General features: G+C 49.9%; 1 pseudogene; it reads right to left on the reverse strand.

Annotated features, from left to right (window-relative positions):
* Nucleotides 1–16433: 16433 nt before the first annotated feature.
* On the reverse strand, nucleotides 16434–16745 carry LOC104680301 (annotated as a pseudogene).
* Nucleotides 16746–17681: the final 936 nt, after the last annotated feature.

Here is a 17681-nt window from a genome sequence, read left to right on the forward strand (position 1 = left end):
GACAGGGTTTCACCATGATGGCCAGGCTGGTCTTGGACTCCTGATCTCAAGTGATCCACCTGCCTCAGCCTCCCAAAGTGCTGGGATTACAGGTGTGAGCCACCATGCCCGGCCTTTATTTATTATTATTATTATTATTATTATTATTATTATTATTATTATTTGAGAGGGAGTGTTACTCTGTCGCCCAGGCTGGAGTGCAATGGTACAATCTTTGCTCACTTCAAGCTCTGCCTCCTGGGTTCAAAGCAATTCTCCTGCCTCAGCCTCCCGAGTAGCTGGGATTACAGGGGTGCACCACCACGCCCGGCTAATTTTTTGTATTTTTAGTAGAGACCAGGTTTCACTATGTTGGCCAGACTGGTCTCGAACTCCTGACCTTGTGATCCGTCTGCCTCAGCCTCCCAAAGTGCTGGGATTACAGGCGTGAGCCACCGTGCCTGGCCCTGTTTATTATTATTTTGCATTGGCTTTGGATTTTATTTTGAGAACAGACTAAAGAGAGCAATGTATCAGAAGCACTGTTCAGCCACAGCCTCTTGGGTGGCATGGGAACAGAGCGGAAGCATTAGGGAAACCCAGTTCTTGGGCAGAAGATCAGGAAGCGAAGGCGTCATTGGAAATCTCCTGGCTTCTGGGTGCCCAGGGCGGCCGTCCCAGGCAGGCAACGGTCTTCTTGGCGGCCAGGCGGCGTATGCGTCACGAGGAAGCCTCCAGATGGAGCGCGGTGGCCGCCAAGGCGCAGTAGCAGGGCGACGACACTCTAAGAGGCCCCCATCGTCAGACCCCTCTGGTTTCCGTGGCCCGTCTTCAAACCCGGCCGATCCCGGCGAGTGTGGCAGCTGCGGAGCGCAGTGGCCAATTCGATCTTCTGGATGGTTCCCACTGGGGCTCTGGCGCTGTCTCTCTGGAGCCAAAGGCCCCCTTCAGACGGCTTGGCCAGTGCATCGCTTTTCCCAGCGGAGGTTCACGGATACAAGGGGATTCAGAAGGTCTATTTTTTATTTGTCTTTTAAACTGTAGCTATACAAGTGAATGTGAATTGGTATCTTATTTTGGTTTTGCTTTGCATTTCCCTAATGACTAAAGATGTTGAACATCTTTTCATGTGTTTATTGTTTATTTATAGATCTTCTTTAGAGAAACACGTATTCAAATCATTTGCCTATTTTATTTTATTTTATTTTATTTGAGACGGAGTCTCACTCTGTCGCCCAGGCTGGAGCGCAGTGATGTGATCTTGGCTCACTGCAACCTCTGCCTTCTGGGCTCAAGTGATCCTCCTGCTTCAGCCTCTGGAATAGCTGGGATTACTGGCTCGTGCCACTGTGTCAGGCTAATTTTTGTATTTTTAGTAGAGATGGGGTTTCACCATGTTGGCCAGGCTGTCTAGGACTCCTGACGTCAAGTGTTCTGCCTGCCTTGGCCTCCCAAAGTGCTGGGATTACAAGCGTGAGCCACCGTGCCTGGCCTTCACCTATTTTAAAATTGGGTTGTCCTCCTATTGAGTTGTAAGAGCCTTTTTACATATTCTGGATACAAGTGCCTGATCATGTATATGATTTATGAATATTTTCTCCCATTCTGTGGATTGTCTCTTCACTTTCTCAATGTGCACGTTTTGTTTTTTTTGGTTTTTTTTTTTTTTGAGTTGGTGTTTTGCTCTGTTGCCCAGGCTGGAGTGCAGTGGCACCATCTCGGCTCACTGCAAGCTCTGCCTCCTGGGTTCATGCCATTCTCCTGCCTCAGCCTGCCAAGTAGCTGGGGCTACAGGCACCCGCCACCACGCCCGGCTAATTTTTTTGTATTTTTAGTAGAGATGGGGTTTCACCGTGTTAGCCAGGATGGTCTCGATCTCCTGACCTCGTGACGCCCACTGTGGCCTCCCAAAGTGCTGGGATTACAGACGTGAGCCACTGCGCCGGGCCTATGTGCACGTGTTTTTACATTATGTTACTTGGTGCATATTTTATTTTCTGGGATATTTCCCTCTTAGCAGTGCAAAGAGATCTGTCGTGTTTCATATAATTTTTTGAGTTTCATGGCATGACCTTGGTTTTCTTTTGGTTCGCATGTGCCTGGGTATCTTTGCCCTTTTTTTTTTTTTTTTGAGATGGAGTCTTGCTCTGCCACCCAGGCTGGAGTGCAGTGGTGCGAACTCGGCTCACTGCAACCTCTGCCTCGCGGGTTCAAGTGATTCTCCTGCCTCAGCCTCCCAGGTAGCTGGGACTACAGACATGTGCCATGATGCCCCACTAATTTGTTTGCATTTTTAGTAGAGATGGGGTGTCACCATGCTGGCTAGGATGATCTCGAACTCCTGACCTCAAGTGATCTGCCCACCTCGGCCTCCCAAAGTGCTGGGATTACAGACATGAGACACCACTCCCAGCCTGCCCATTTTAAAAGTCGATATTGTTTTCCACGTGTATCTTGTAAGCATAGTCAATGCTCAGTGAAGGTCAGCTTCCTTCCCCTTGTCTGTCCTCATGAAATGCCCCTCCCCATACCGCTCCCCTGCCCCAGGGGTAGCCTTTGCTGTCCCAGGACTGAGCTCCAACATGGGAGCCCTTCTCAACACCCCCTCTTGAGCCTGCCCCTTTCCTTCCGTGCCACTCCCATGCAAGGCCTGCAAGGCCACTGGGCAGGGCAGGTCCGCCCCACCGAGTTGCCATTCTCCCTATGTCCACCAGGGGCCGCCCCACCCCTGCCTGAGCTCCCTCCAAGCACCTGCGTTTTGAATTCAGTTCCTCCCTAACCTCCATCTCTCCCAGCGCCACCTTTGGGTGTGAAGCCCCAGAGCAGTATTCCTGATTATCCAAGGAGTCCATAAACTGTCCTTTGGGACATCAGCCAATGCACCCTGGCTCCCTCATTCAGCACCTGTGCTGTAGTTTTCTTGTCTGCAAAATGGGAATAATAATTTCCACCTCACTTAGAAAGAATATGTAGGCAGGGCACGGTGGCTCACGCCTGTAATCCCAGCAATTTGGAAGGCCAAGGTGGGCGGATCACTTGAGGCCAGTAGTTTGAGATCAGCCTGGGCAACACGGTGAAACACCGTCTCTGATGAAAATACAAAAATTAGCCAGGCGTCGTGATACACACCTATGATCCCGGTTACTCAAGAGGCTGAGGTTGCAGTGAGCTGAGATCGCACCACTGCACTCCAGCCTGGGTGCCAAGTGAAACCCTGTCTCAAAAACAAAACAAAACAAAACAAACAAAAAAGCAAAATAAACAAAAAAAAAAACCAAAGAAATAATATATAGTTCGGGAGCCTGACACACAAGAATCGCCTGAGCCTGGGAGATGGAGGTTGCAGTGAGCTGAGATTGCACCACTGTACTCCAACCTGGGCAACAGAGTGAGACTCTGTCAAAAAAAGAAAAAAAAAGAAAGAAAGAAAGAAAAGAAAGAAAAATAAATAAATAATATGTAGTGTTTAGCAATGTGCCTGGTATATAGTAGGTGCCTAATAAAAGCAAGTCATTTTACACGGGTTCAAAGTCCATCCCTCCACAACTCTCCCTAAAGCTCTCCAGGCCTGTCTTTTCTTAGGTAATGAGGCGGCACCTGGGTTACATGGGGGTGAGATCTCCTTGTAGGGGCACAAGCTTCATGGGTTACAAAGTCAGATATGTGAATGTTTCTATTTTCTATAATTGACTTGGATTTCCACCTCCATTTCCCATGTTGCATGATGTGGAAACATTTTTGTTACAGAATTCAGGGTTTCTTCAGTCAATTCTTTTTTTTCCAGGACGGAGTCTTACTCTGTCGCCCAAGCTGGAGTGCAGTGGTGTGATCTCAGCTCACTGCAACCTCTGCCTCCCAGGTTCAAGTGATTCTCCTGCCTCAGCCTCCTGAGTAGCTGGGATTACTGGCATGTGTCACCATACCTGGCTAATTTTTGTATTCTTAGTAGAGACGGGGTTTCACCATGTTGGCCACGCGAGGACTGTGATCTTGGTCATTCTTGTTTTCTCTGCTGGTATCTGTAAAGATGGTCTCTGGCCCTATCGGGCATCATTTGCTGATGTCTGTTCACACTGGATTCATTACCGCACGTGTCCACCCCGTCAGCATTCACCATGGGGGCCCGCGGCCCAGCCGGCCTCCTTGTTATACCATCCTGATCCTGAGCTTCATGTGGTCTCAGAACCCTCTCTCAGCCACTTCAATGGGAAACTGTGGGGAGGGGGCTGTCTCAGGCCCTCTCTGTCCAGACAAGCCACAGCAGGGCGTCTCCTTACGTGTAGAGACATGAGGGTGTTCTGGGAGATGGTACCTCAGTGCCTTCACCAGGAAGCAGGCCCCTCTACTCCCTGAGCTCTGCAGTGCCCCTACTGCAGCCCAGACAACAGGGCTGGAGTGGGGAGGAGAGAGCCATCATGTGATCAGTGTTTTTCCTGAGGCAAGGACCTCAACTTTGTAGCTCAATATCCAAGACCTAGCTCCATTGGCTTCTCTCTTCATTTCTTCCGAAACATTCCTGCCCCAAGGACATCCTTGCTGCCATCTGTGTTGGGGCAGGGTGGTATGCCATGCTAGGGAAAGAAGCCTGGTTAACATTTCCTAGTAGTAGCTTGCCACACCTTTTGCCCTGTTTTCAGGGTACTCCTAGTACAAACTGACACAGACAGTCCTGGTTGTAAACAACAGAAAACAACCCTGGTTAACTGTGGCCCAAAAAGAATTTTCTGGAAGGATGATGAGTGGTTCATAGAATCACAGGGTAAGCTGGTGAACTAGCCTCACAAATTGGGCAGGAAGCCAGAAGGCTGGGAGGCAGAATCACAGGGAGGGGCTTATGAGGACAATCGTGCCAACCTCACAACCACCACTGCCCTTTGATGGTGGCAGCTGGGACCCCAGCATTAGAGGAGCAACACCTCAATGGTCCCAGCTTCTCAATGACCCTCAATCAGTGTCAAAGTCCTAGGCAGGATGAACCAAGGCTGAGTGCCCAAGCACCCCCTGCAGGAATTGGATCTTTGGCCCCCTTAGGGCTTCCATAGGGGGAACGCTGCCTCCAGCCCATCTTGAGGTTTGTATCCTCCCCTCTCAATGGGTATTTGGATGACAAGCAACTAAAATCAGCAAATGCACACATCTCTCTAATTTCCCTGAATTTGCATTTGCCAAGAGGCAGTTTCAAACCTGCCTCATTCGAGCAGTCTGATACTCAGAGTGCTGTTTGTTTATGCCACTCAGAGAGCTTGCCAAATACAGTGAAGTCATCTGAACAGCCTGAGCGCTTCCAGGTAAATACACCGGCCTTCCTTCCACAGCCCCCATCGTAGCTAACATGTACTGAACAATGGGCCAGGCACTGAGCTCAGCACTCTACCTGGAGGGTTGCCTTGGGCCTTACTGCCATCTTTCCAAGGAGGAGACTGAGGCCCAGTGGTTTAGTAGCTTTCCCCAGTTCACACAGGTCTAGATGGGAATAACAGAGACTTGAACCCACACAGCCTGTCGGGCCCTGCTCCCTGGTGATCTAATGGAGCAGACATAAACCAATAACCACATGTTTATGTACATGATTACAAGGAGTGCTGGAAAGGGAAAGAACAGGGTGGGAGGAGGAAGAATGACAGAGAAGACAATTCATAGGGGTGGGGTGGGTGGGTGGGGGTCCTGGGAAGGCCCCTGGAAGAGCGAGGGGAAAGAGGCAGCGGCAAGTACCGAGACCTCTGAGGTAGGAGAGAGGGGAATGTGTTCGGGGGATGGAAACAAGGGCAGTGCTGCAGGAGCAGAGGGAGCTAGGGATATCTGGGTGGGGCCGTCAGGCAGGGCCAGGCTGGGCCTTGGTGCTCTTCAGCTCAGAACTCCTCACCTCCTCTCACTGACCCCCACCCCAACCTCTGAGCTCCGACCTCACAGCACAGTCAGATGCAACCTCTTCTCCCCACCTCCGCTGTGGCCACCCTAGTCTGATTATTGCAATGTCCCTTCCCATTCCCACTGGTCTCCCTGCTTCTGCACCACCCCCGTATCTCTTCTTTCTCAGCAATAAAGTGATCCTTTTAGCATGGAAGTCAGAGCTTGCCAGGCCTCTGCTTCTCATGTTGCTTAGAGTAAGTGCCTAAGTCTTGCAATGGTCTACAAAGCCCCCCACAGTCTGGGTCCCAGGAGCTCCTGCCACGGGGTCCCCTCTCTTACTTGGCCGCAGCCCCACTGACCCTGTGCTCCTTCTCAAGTACACCAGGCAAGCCCCTGTCTGGAAGGAGGGCCTTTGCACTGCCCATTCCCTTGGCCCGGAATGTTCTTTCCTCACATATCCATGGGCCTCTCACCCTCCAGCAGGCCTGCCCAGGCATGTTCTCATAGTGGAGCTCAGGGCAAGAACAGAGGGAGATGCTAAGCCCTTTGCCTGCCTCTGGTCTGCTAACATCCTACTGGCCACAGCGAGCACGTGGCTGAGCCCAGAGTCTGAGTGGGAGAGCACCAGGATGGTAGATGCACACAGTAAAGACACAGGGAGAAAAGCACTGGGGCCCTTGCACACTTGATTACAGCCCCTTGATCTGAGCTCCAAATCCCAGGCCTCCTCCAGCACAGGGACCTGACACCATCAGTAACTCTCTCCACCAGCCACTATCCCATTTTCATTCAGCAAACATTTGTGGAGCACCCGCAGTGTGCAGGCCCTAGACGCTGTGAGGCAGCTGCACATAAAGTAGATGAACTCTCTGCCCTTTAAAAGATTTTCTTTCTTTTTTTTTTTTTTTTTTTGAGACAGAGTCTCTCTCTGTCACCCAGGCTGGAGTACAGTGGTGCGACCTCGGCTCGCTGCAATCTCTGCCTCTTGGATTCAAGCGATTCTCCCATCTGCTCAGGAGGCTGAAGTAGGAGAATCGCATGAACCCCAGGGGCAGGAGGTTGCAGTGAGCCGAGATCGTGCCACTGCACTCCAGCCTGGGCAACAAGAGTGAAACTACATCTCAAAGAAAAAAAAGAAAAAGAAATCCTATGTGTAGGTACAATGGGGAGGCAAGTGGTCAATATCTAGTGCTATGTGAATCTCAGAAACAAGGAAGTAGGTCAGAGTGCAGCCGAATTAAAGCTTAATTATAACTCTATTTCTGTCCAGAACCTGACATGTGATTCTTATTAACCCTGTGGGGACAGTTTCAGTGGCTGGAACAGAGTGAGCAAAGCAGAGAGAGGAAAGTTAGTGGGTGGCAGGCAGGGAGGTGAGGCAACCCGAATGATGTTTCCAAAAGGCCACCCCACGCGCAGACAGAACCTGGGTTGAAGGGGAAGAAGCGAAGTGGGGAGTCTCCTTAGGAGGATATTACCATCGTCAAGGTGAGAGTTCGTGGTAGCCATGACGGTCAGATTCAGGATGTACCTTGAAGGGGGCCCAAACAGGACTCACCAGTGCATTGGAGGAAAGGAAAGTAGGAGTCAAGAATGACTGACGCTTTTTTTTTTTTTTTTTTTTTGAAATGGAGTCTCACTCTGTCACCCAGGCTGGAGTGCCGTGGCGCAATCTTGGCTCACTATGTACTCCTCCTCCTGGGTTCAAGCAGTTCTCCTGCTTCAGCCACCCAAGTAGCTGGGATTACAGGTATGCACCACCACACCCGGCTAATTTTTGTCATTTTTAGTAGAGAGTGAGTTTCACCATGTTGGCCAGGCTGGTCTTAAACTCCTGACCTCAGGTGATCCGCCCACCTCAGCCTCCCAAGGTGTTGAGATTACAGGCATGAGCCACTGCACCCGGTCAAGGATGACTGACATTTTGAACTTGAACAAGTGGGTAAATGGAGTTACTGTCTAGTGAGATGGGGAGTGCTGGGGTAGGGCCTCTGCTTTAGACATAAAAGGTCTCTGAGAGGACAGGGTCTTTGGAGCCTGGTGTCTGAGGTAGACAGAGAGACCGGCATCTCAGGCAGGAGTGGGGCTTGGGAAGCCCCGCCTTCCACAGTGTGGGGGAAGCAGGAGGCCATCAGAGTTTCACTAGCTATACTATTCACTCATGAATTCATTCATTCATTCATTCAGCAAAAAGTTACGGAGCACGGAGGATAAGCTAGACACTCTTCTGGATGCTGGAAATAGCAGAGAACAAGAGGCGGTGTTGCCAGTCTAATTTGGTTCCTTACCTCCAGGTAGAAGAGACAGGTAATGAATAAGCAAACATATGTAAAAGAGAAGATGATCTTACAGAAGGATGGTGTCACAAGGAGCAGTAGAGGGTGGTGGAGAGTGCCAGGGAATTGGAATTGGGTCGGAGGTCACCCAGGCAGCCCTGAGGACCAGTCCCAGACTCCCAGGAGGAGCTGCCTCAGTTTATCTTTTTGTCCCACAGAATGGCTGCTATACCATTAGGAAGGGGAGGGAAGAGGAGCGTCCTCACAGTGACCCTCAGGGGTCTTTGGGGGAGGGCTTTTTCCTAGAGGAAGAATCTCTTGGCAGGGCATGGTGGCTCACGCCTGTAATCCCAGCACTTTGGGAGGCCGAGGAGGGTGGATCACCTGAGGCCAGGAGTTTGAGACCAGCCTGGCCAACGTGGTGAAACCCCGTCTCTACTAAAAATACAAAAATTAGCCAGGTGTGTTGACTCATGCTTGTAATCCCAGCTATTCGGGAGGCTGAGGCAGGAGAATCACTTGAATTCAGGAGGCAGAGGTTGCAGTGAGCTGAGATCATGCCATTGCACTCCAGTCTGGACAACAGAACAGGACCCTATTAAAAAAGAAAAAATTAGCCAGGCGTGGTGGTACATACGCCTGCAGTCCCACCTACTCGGGAGGGTGAGGCAGGAGATCACATGAGCCTGGGAGTTTGAGGCTGCAGTGAACTATGATTGCATCACTGCACTTCAGCCTGCGAGATAGAGCGTAGCCCTGTCTCAAAAAAAAAAAAGGAAACAGCCGGGTGCAGTGGCTCACACCTGTAATTCCAGCACTTTGGGAGGCTGAGGCGGGCAGATCACCTGAGGTCAGGAGTTCAAAACCAGCCTGGTCAACATTGTGAAACCCCATCTCTACCAAAAATACAAAAATGAGCTGGGAGTAGTGGTGAATGCTTGTAGTCCCAGCTACTCAGGAGGCTGAGGCAGGAGAATCGCTTGAACCCGGGAGGCAGAGGTTGCAGTGAGCTGAGATGATGCCACTGTACTCCAGCCTGGGTGACAGAGTGAGACTCTGTCTCAAAAAAATAAAAAAAGGAAACAGAGAACCCGTGAGAGGTACATGCTGTGTTCCCACAGAGCAAAACTGCTCAGACCACTGCAAAATTCTTCTCCGAGTGTATGGAAATGGGTTTCCTCGCTTTCTACCATCTGAGAGTTTCTGCTATGCAAAGAATTTTCTTTGTGCTTCCTGGTGCTTTATCCTGCAAAGTATGGGAGAGTGAGGCCCGTGAAGGCTCATACACCGAAGTTCCCATCTGAGCTCTGCCACTGCACAGATGGGTGACCTCAGGTGATGTGTTCATGCCCTTTAGGGACAGCAAGAGTTAATATGGGGGAGCAATTTAGTTAAAAGAGATTTTGAAGAAGCTGAACTCAGACCTTTGTGAGCAAACTTCAGGGATGGTTCTGGTCATTGAGACAAGTAGTAAGACGAATACTAGAAGCTGCGCTGAGGCTGTGACAGGCTATGGAGAAGAGGTGGCTGCGATGTGTGCCAGGAGAGTGTTGTGTTATGGAGGCTGAGGGACTGGGAGGGCCATGGGCATTCCTGGGGTTTCCAGTTTGGGCACTGGAGTGTATGATGGACTATTAACTGAGAGTGAGCACAGAAGGAGAAGCCAGCACAGAGGGAAAATGACCAGGTTCTGTTTGAGGACACTAAGGGTGAGATGACTGGCCGATTGCTAGAAACATGGATGTGAAGCTGAGGAAGGAAGTTGGACCCATAAGTGCCCAGTCAGAAATCCTCAGGGCCTGGATGGTGCTTGTGCAGAGAATGACCAGATGATAACTCCAGCTGTTTCCCTTTCCTTCTACGGACACATCCAGAATACACTTTGGGCCAGGCACAGTGGCTAACGCCTATAATCCTAGTACTTTAGGAGGTCAAGGCAGGCAGATCGCTGGAGCCCAGGAGTTTGAGACCAGCCTGGCCAACGTGGCGAAAACCCGTCTCTACAAAACAACAGCAACAACAACAACAACAAGAACAAGAATTAGCTGGGCATGGTGGCGTGTGCCTATAGTCCCAGCTACTTAGGAGGCTGAGGTGGGCGGATTGCTGGAGCCTGGGAGGTCAAGGTTGCAGTGAGCCAGGATCACATCACTGCACTCCAGCCTGGGCAACAGAGGCAGACTCGGTCTCAAAAAACAAAACAAAACAAAAGAACACATTTTGCAGCCTCCCTCCATCAAGGGGGCTGCTTTCTGTCCAGTGGAATGTGAGTGAAGTGGTAATGGCACTTCCAGGTCTGGCCCATGAAAATCTACCCTCAGCCCTCCAATCCTCTACTCTAGGTGCTGGCTGACTTTTTCTGTAAAGGACCAGATGGTAACGGTTTTAGACTTCATGAGCCATGCCATCTCTATTGCACCTAATCAACCCTGCCGCTGTTATATGACGACAGCCATAAGCAATATATAAATGTGTCTGTGTTTCAATAAAACTTTATCTACTAAAGTAGGGCCACAGCCACTCTTCTCTCTCTCTTATTTGCTGCCTGGATTCTGATGTTCAGGTAGCCCTTAGAAGCCACGTGTTGAAAGTAGCACAGCCTCCCATTGTCTGAGACACTGTAAGAAACCAAGACAAGAAACCCAGATGGGGTGTAAGGAATTGGGGGGTCTCCATTTCTGCTATAAGAAACGGAGATGCCTGATTCCTCGCCCCCATCCTCCTTTTAGGGAGTAAAAAAGAAACCTGTATTGTGTTTAGCAACTGAAATTTGGTGGGGGGGTTATCTCTTCCATAAGTTAGTGTTACTTTAACTAAGAATTGGCACTAGGGGCGGGATATTGCCATAATGAAAATCTGAAATGTGTGGCATTGGTTTTGTAGTTGGGGAAGGTGGTAAGAAAACCTTTGTCAGGGCAGCTGTCCTCTGACCCTATAGCTCTAAGGGAGGAAGTCATAAGGTACAGGCAGCACTTAACAAGTCTCAGAAGAATAAGATGGGAGCAGTGAGCACTGGCTGATTTGCAAGCAAAACTGAAATGAAATAGGAACTCCAGAAATTTGGAGTCTTGGTTAGGAACATTGACTGCTTTTAGATGCCAAACAGAAGGAAGTCACAGCTTAAAGGCCTTTGAGCAGCAAAGGCCCATGAAGCCTCAAGATTTCGCAAGGTCAGAGTCAGGGAGTGTCCTTCCCCAGGCCTGAGAACCTCAAGATTGCCACCAGCACATTGAGAGAGAATGGCTGGAGGGCAGACAGCAGAAAAACCAGGCTGGAGAACTGTGCCGAACTATGAGTTTTGCACTTGGTTGCTGGCATCCAGAAATGACTGGAAGCAAGGAGATAAGGAGCCTTTTCAGATTTTCAGGGAACTGTATTGTCAAATAAGCCATAAGCCTGAACTTAGAAAAAAAAAAAGAGAGAGAGAGAGAAAGTGTTTGAACTTCTGGGCCTTAAAACCACCTTGAGGCTGGGTGCGGTGGCTCACGCTTGTAATCCCAGCACTTTGAGAAGTTGAGGCATGTGCATCACCTGAGGTCAGGAGTTCGAGACCAGCCTGACCAACATGGTGAAACCCCATCTCTGCTAAATACACACACACACACACACACACACACACACACACACACACACACACAGTTAACCGAGCATGGTGAAGCATGCCTATAATCTCAGCTACTCGGGAAGCTAAGGCAGAAGAATCGCTTGAACCTGGGAGGCGGAGGTTGCAATGAGCTGAGATTGCGCCATTGCAGTCCAGCCTGGGTGTCAGAGCGAAACTTCTTCTCAAAAAAACAAAACAAAACAAAAAAACACCACTTTGAGGTCTTAAAACTTTTACCCGAAGGAGCTACAGGCTACAAAAGATAAGTGGCAACCTGGAAGGGTCTACCCCTCAACGGCCGCTGTGAATGTGGCCTTGAGCAATGTGGCAAGAGGACGGTGTGGAGGGCAGGGCAGGGAGCCATAGAGAACAGGACAGGGCAATTCCTTCAAGAATGGGGGCTCTCCCAGCACCGGCCCAGCCAAATGGCATCATCGCTGTCATCAGAGCCTGCTTTGCATCTTCTATTCTTTCCTTCTCTGAAGAGGATGTTGTCCTGTGCTTACCCTATCTGCGCCCCACCACTGGATCCGGAAGTGTGCTGTGTGTCTGTAGTGGGGTGGGGAAAGGAAGGACACAGATAACTTGTTCTTTTAGGCATTGGTTTCCAGATCACAGGGAGTCACAGAAGACCTGGAGGAGAGAATCCTGTGTGTGCTGGAGATCCTGAAATGTGGCGGAGGCCCCCCAGGAGGCAGTGATGGTGTGGACTCAGCTGCCTCCCTGGGAAGCAGTGAGTGTGTTCCATGTGGGAGAGGAAGAGTGAGATGGCTACTTAGTGGCCATTGGGCAACCCGTGGCAGAGACTGGCTAGAGGCTTACGAACACTGTCTTAGTTCATTATTTTGCATTGCTGTAAAGGAACCCGAGGCTGGTAATTTATAAAGAAAGAGGGGTGTTTGGCTCATGGATCTTCAGGCAGTACAGGAAGCATGATATACCAGCACCTGCATCTCAGCAAGGCCCCAGGAAGCTTCTACTAGTGGCCGCAGGACAAGGGGGAGCAGGCACGCCACATGGCAAGAACAATGCCAGGCTCCTTTAAACAACCAGACCTGGTGCAGTGGCTCACACCTGTAATCCCAGCACTGTGGCCAAGGTGGGAGGATTGCTTCAGGCCAGAAGTTTGAGACCAGTCTGGGCAACATAGCAAGACGCCATCTCTAAAAAAAAAAAAGTTAGACCGGGCGCCGTGGCTCACACCTGTAATCCCAGCACTTTGGAGGACCGAGGTGGGCAGATCAGTTGAGGCCAGGAGTTCAAGAGCAGCCTGGCCAACATGGTAAAACTTTGTCTCTACTCAATATATAAAAATTAGCTGGGCATGGTGGCAGGCACCTGTAGTCCCAGCTACTCAAGAGGCTGAGGCATGAAAGTCACTTGAACCTAGGTGGCAGAGGTTGTAGTGAGCCAAAATTGCGCCACTGTACTCCAGCCGAGGTGACAGAGTGAGACTCTGTCTCAAAAATAAAAAAAAAAAGAAAAAAAAAAATTAGCCAGGTGTGGCGGTGTGGGCCTGCTCAGGAGGCTGAGGTGAGAGAATCACTCGAGCCTGGGAGGTGGTTGCAATGAGCCATGATTGCACCACTGCACTCCAGCCTGGATGGCAGAGTGAGACCCTGTCTCAAAAAACAAACAGACAAACAAAAACAAAGCACCCACATGAGCTAATAGATTGAGAACTCACTCATTACCATGGGGAGGGCACCAAGCCATTCCTGAGGGATCCACCTGTATGATGCAAACACCTCCCACCAGGCCCACCCCAACACTGGGGCTCATATTTCAACATGAGATTTGGAGGGGCCAAACATCCAAGCTATATCGAACGCCAGCCCATCTACTGCCAGATGAACTGCTAGATCACATTCCCGACTTTCATTGCATTAGATGCGGCCATGGGCGGAGTTCTGGCCAGTGGAAGGTGGGTGGAAGTGAGGTACTTGTCTGTCATAAAAGCCCACACAACCTTCCAAACCACTCTCCTTGTTCTCTCCAGGCTGCTGACTGGATACAGATGCCCAAGGCCAATGTGGAAGCCATGTGTCAAAGATGGCAGGGGCCAGGCATGGTGGCTTACACTGGTAATCCCAGCACTGTGGGAGGCTGAAGCAGGAGGATCACTTGAACCCAGGAGTTTGAGACCAACCTGAGCAATCTAGCGAGACATCATCTCTACAAAAAATTAAAAAGCTGGTCCAGACGTGGTGGCTTACGCCCGTAATCCCAGCACTTTGGGAGGCTGAGGCAGGTGGATCACAAGGTCAGGAGTTTGAGACCAGCCTGGCCAACATAGTGAAACCCCGTCTCTACTAAAAAATAAAAAAAATTAGCCAGGTATGGTGGAAGGCGCCTGTAATCCCAGCTACTTGGGACGCTGAGGCAGGAGAATCACTTGAACCCAGGAGGCAGAGGTTGCAGTGAGCCGAGATCGTGCCATTGCACTCCAGCCTGGGCAACAGAATGAGACTCCACCTCAAAAAAAAATAAAAATAAAAAAATAAAAAACTAGCTGGGCACTGTGGCTCACATCTGTAGTCCCAGCTACTTGGGAGGCTAAAGTGGGAGGACTGCTTGAGTCCAGGGGGTTGAGGCTGTAGTCAGCAGTGATTGCACCACTGCACTCTAGTCTGGGTGACAGAGCAAGACTATGTCTCAAAAAAAAAAAAAAAAAAAAAAAAAAAAAACTTTTGTGACTTTATGGAACTCAAGCCAATTGGATTTCATATGAAGAAGTATACTTCTATTACATTAAAACACTGAAACTTTGGTGTTTGTCTGTAATAGCAGCTGGTGTCACCTTAACAAGAGTTGAAGCCATGAGAGCAGAGCAGCCAGAGCAGGGAGAGGCAGGAAGAGAACTGAGGCAGGACCCTGGGGACACCTCATTAAAGAGTGGGTGACAGGGAGGTGGCACAAAGGAGACCGAGAAGGAAGCAAGAGGAAGATGAGGGCAGAGTGACCTTCTGGAAGAAAAGGAACATGGTGGCCAGGCACGATGGCTCACGTCTATAATCTCAGCACTTTAGGAGGCCGAGGCAGGCGGATAACTTGAGGTCAAGAGTTTGAGACCAGCCTGGCCAATATCGTGAAACCCCATCTCTACTGAAAATACAAAAACTAGCCGGGTGCCATGGTGTGTGCCTGTAATTCCAGCTACTTGGGAGGCTGAGGCAGGAGAATTGCTTGAACCTGGGAGGCGCAGGTTGCAGTGAGCTGAGATCACACCACTGCATTTCAGCCTGGGTGACAGAGCAACACTCCGTCTCAAAAAAAAAAGGAACAGGCCAGGTGCAGTGGCTCACGCCTATAATCCCAGTGCTTCAGGAGGCCAAGGTGGGCGAATCATAAGGTCAGCAGTTTGAGACCAGCCTGACCAACATGGTGAAACCCCATCTCTACTAAAAACACAAAAATTAACCAGGCATGGTGGCGGGCGCCTGTAATCCCAGTTACTCCAGAGGCTGTGGCAGGAGAATCACTTGAACCTGGGAGGCGGAGTTTTCAGTGAACCGAGACCGTGCCATTGCACTCTAGCCTGGGTGACAGAGCGAGACTCCATCTCAAAAAAAAAAACAAAAAAAACAAAAAACAAAAAACAATGGAATGTGGTGGAGAGAGAAGTGTCTTAGTCTGTCTTATGCTACAATAATAGAGTACCTGGGACTGGGTAATTATGAGGAACAGGGATTTATTTCTTACAGTTCTGGAAGCTGGGAAGTCTAATATTGACGGGCCGGCATCTGATGAGGGCCTTCTTGCCACATCATCGGACAGTGGAAGGGTGAGAGAGGTAGAGACAGAGAGAGAGAAAGGGGCCAAATTCATCCTGTTGTAAGGAACCCACTCCCACTGAGACAACAGCATTAGCCCTTTCTTGAGGGCAGAACTTCATGGAATAATTACCTCTCATCAGGCCTTACCTCTCAACACTGTTGCATTGGGGATTAAGTTTCCAACACATGCTTTTGGGGGTACACATTCAAACCATAGTGAGAAGAAACTCTAGATACATATGTATACATACATACATACATGTACTTTTTTTTTTTTTTTTGAGACAGGGTCTCACTCTGTCACCCAAGCTGGAGTGCAGTGGGGTGTTCATAGCTCACTGCAGCCTCAACTTCCTGGGTTCAGGCAATTCTCCCACCTCAGGCTCCTGAGTAGCTGATACTACAGGCATGCACACCACCACACCTGGCTTGGTTTTTTTTTTTTTGGTAGACATGAAATCTCACTATGTTGCCCAGGCTGGTCTCAAACTCATGGGCTCAAGATCCACCCACCTCAGCCTGCCCAGGTGCTAGGGTTACACGCGTGAGCCACTGAGCCCAACCAAACACCATATATATATATATATATATATATATATATATATATATATGCATGTATGTATATATATAAAATATATATGTGTATATATGTATATATAAAAATTATATATAAATATAAAATATATATGTACCAAGGCAAAGGCTTAAAAAATAATTTTAAAAGTATATATATATATTTTCCCAAACTAAAAAGGATGTGTCTATTGAGGCCAAGAGGATGCAAACAATCTAAATATCAAAAGCCTATTATTTAATTAACTTCCTTTCTTTGCTTGTTAGATGAGATTTGGATTTGATGTGTCTGTTTTCTTGGCCCTGTCTGCTCATGAAAGCCTTCTACAGGGGAAGCTGCGGGCAGGTTCCTATAGCGACTCTTTGGGAGAACTCTCACGGGGCCGAGTAATTGCTTAGTTCTGCCTGCTTCGTTCCCTTCTGCTTCATAGGTACTACAAAATAGTTGTTGTCCACAGTGGCGAGCCCCGCAGTGAGTGAAAACAAGTTCTGGAAGTTCAGTGTGCTGTCTTGGCGCTGGTCCGCGTCCTTCATTGTTATGTCCGCAGCCAGAGGGTCTTTTTGATTCTCCAAAAATCCAGGGAACTCCTTTCCCATGAGTACTTTCAGGCCCTCCTTCATTAAGTAGCCTTTATCCCCAGCAAATCTGTGAAACGTAAACAACACGGTTTCCATGGTGTGTTCCATTGGACCGGGGTTGTTCGTGAGATCTGTTGAAACCTTGGCCAGAGGTGCGTTGTGGGCACTGGCAAGCTGGACCTCAGGGCCCCTCGGGAAGGAGCAGTATTAAGAACTTGTTTTGCAAAGGAGCCCTGGGTCAGGCACAGGGTCTGAGGCTGGCCTTGCGAGGGCCCCTTTCCTTGTGGGGACAGGCCACGACACCACGCGGCAGATGCAGCTCAGGGCAAGATGCAAGGGGGCAGGACGCAGGAGAGACACTCAGTCCAAAGTGGAGCGGTGTTTGGGGGCTCTGGGCTGGGAGATTTACATGGGGGTCTTAACTTCTTGGAGTCATGAACCCCTCTGAGAACAAGGCAAGAGCTAAGGCCCCTGCCTGAGAGCAATGTAGGTAGCTGGACACGCTATTTCACTCCCAGCCTCGGGAATTTCATGGACCTCCTGAGGCTGGCCCATGGGGTCCAGGGAAAGAGCCTCGGCTTTGTAGGGTCTCCTACAACCTTGACTAGTTGCCTCCCACAACCCTGCTGGGATCACTGCCTTAAAAGGAGGAAATAGATGCCATGTAGAACTTGCTTGGAGTCACACAGCTACAAATGTGATGCCTGAATTTGAAGGCAGGTGTGTCTGACTGTCCTGTTCTCTTAGCATTCAGCACGGGGCCTCTTTAGCCATCCCAAGGCACCCCCAGCAACACAGAAGGCACCTCAGGAAGGGGTCAGGGGAGGGTTCAGGGAGGAGGGGATGTCTGGGCTCAGCAGGTGGCATGGCTGCGGGAGCCTCAAGGCTGGGGAGAACCCAAGGCAGGGAACAAGGCAGGGCCTTGCTCAGGACGTGGCAGAGACAGGGGTGAGCTCAGGCCTGGTTGCAGCCGAAGCCCTAGCTGTCAGGCAGCCCTGAGAGGCCGGACCCAGGAGTGAGGAGACGCCTCGTCCAGCAGCCCAC

The sequence above is a fragment of the Rhinopithecus roxellana genome, chromosome 19, assembly GCF_007565055.1.
Source record: "Rhinopithecus roxellana isolate Shanxi Qingling chromosome 19, ASM756505v1, whole genome shotgun sequence".
Lineage (NCBI taxonomy): Eukaryota > Metazoa > Chordata > Mammalia > Primates > Cercopithecidae > Rhinopithecus > Rhinopithecus roxellana.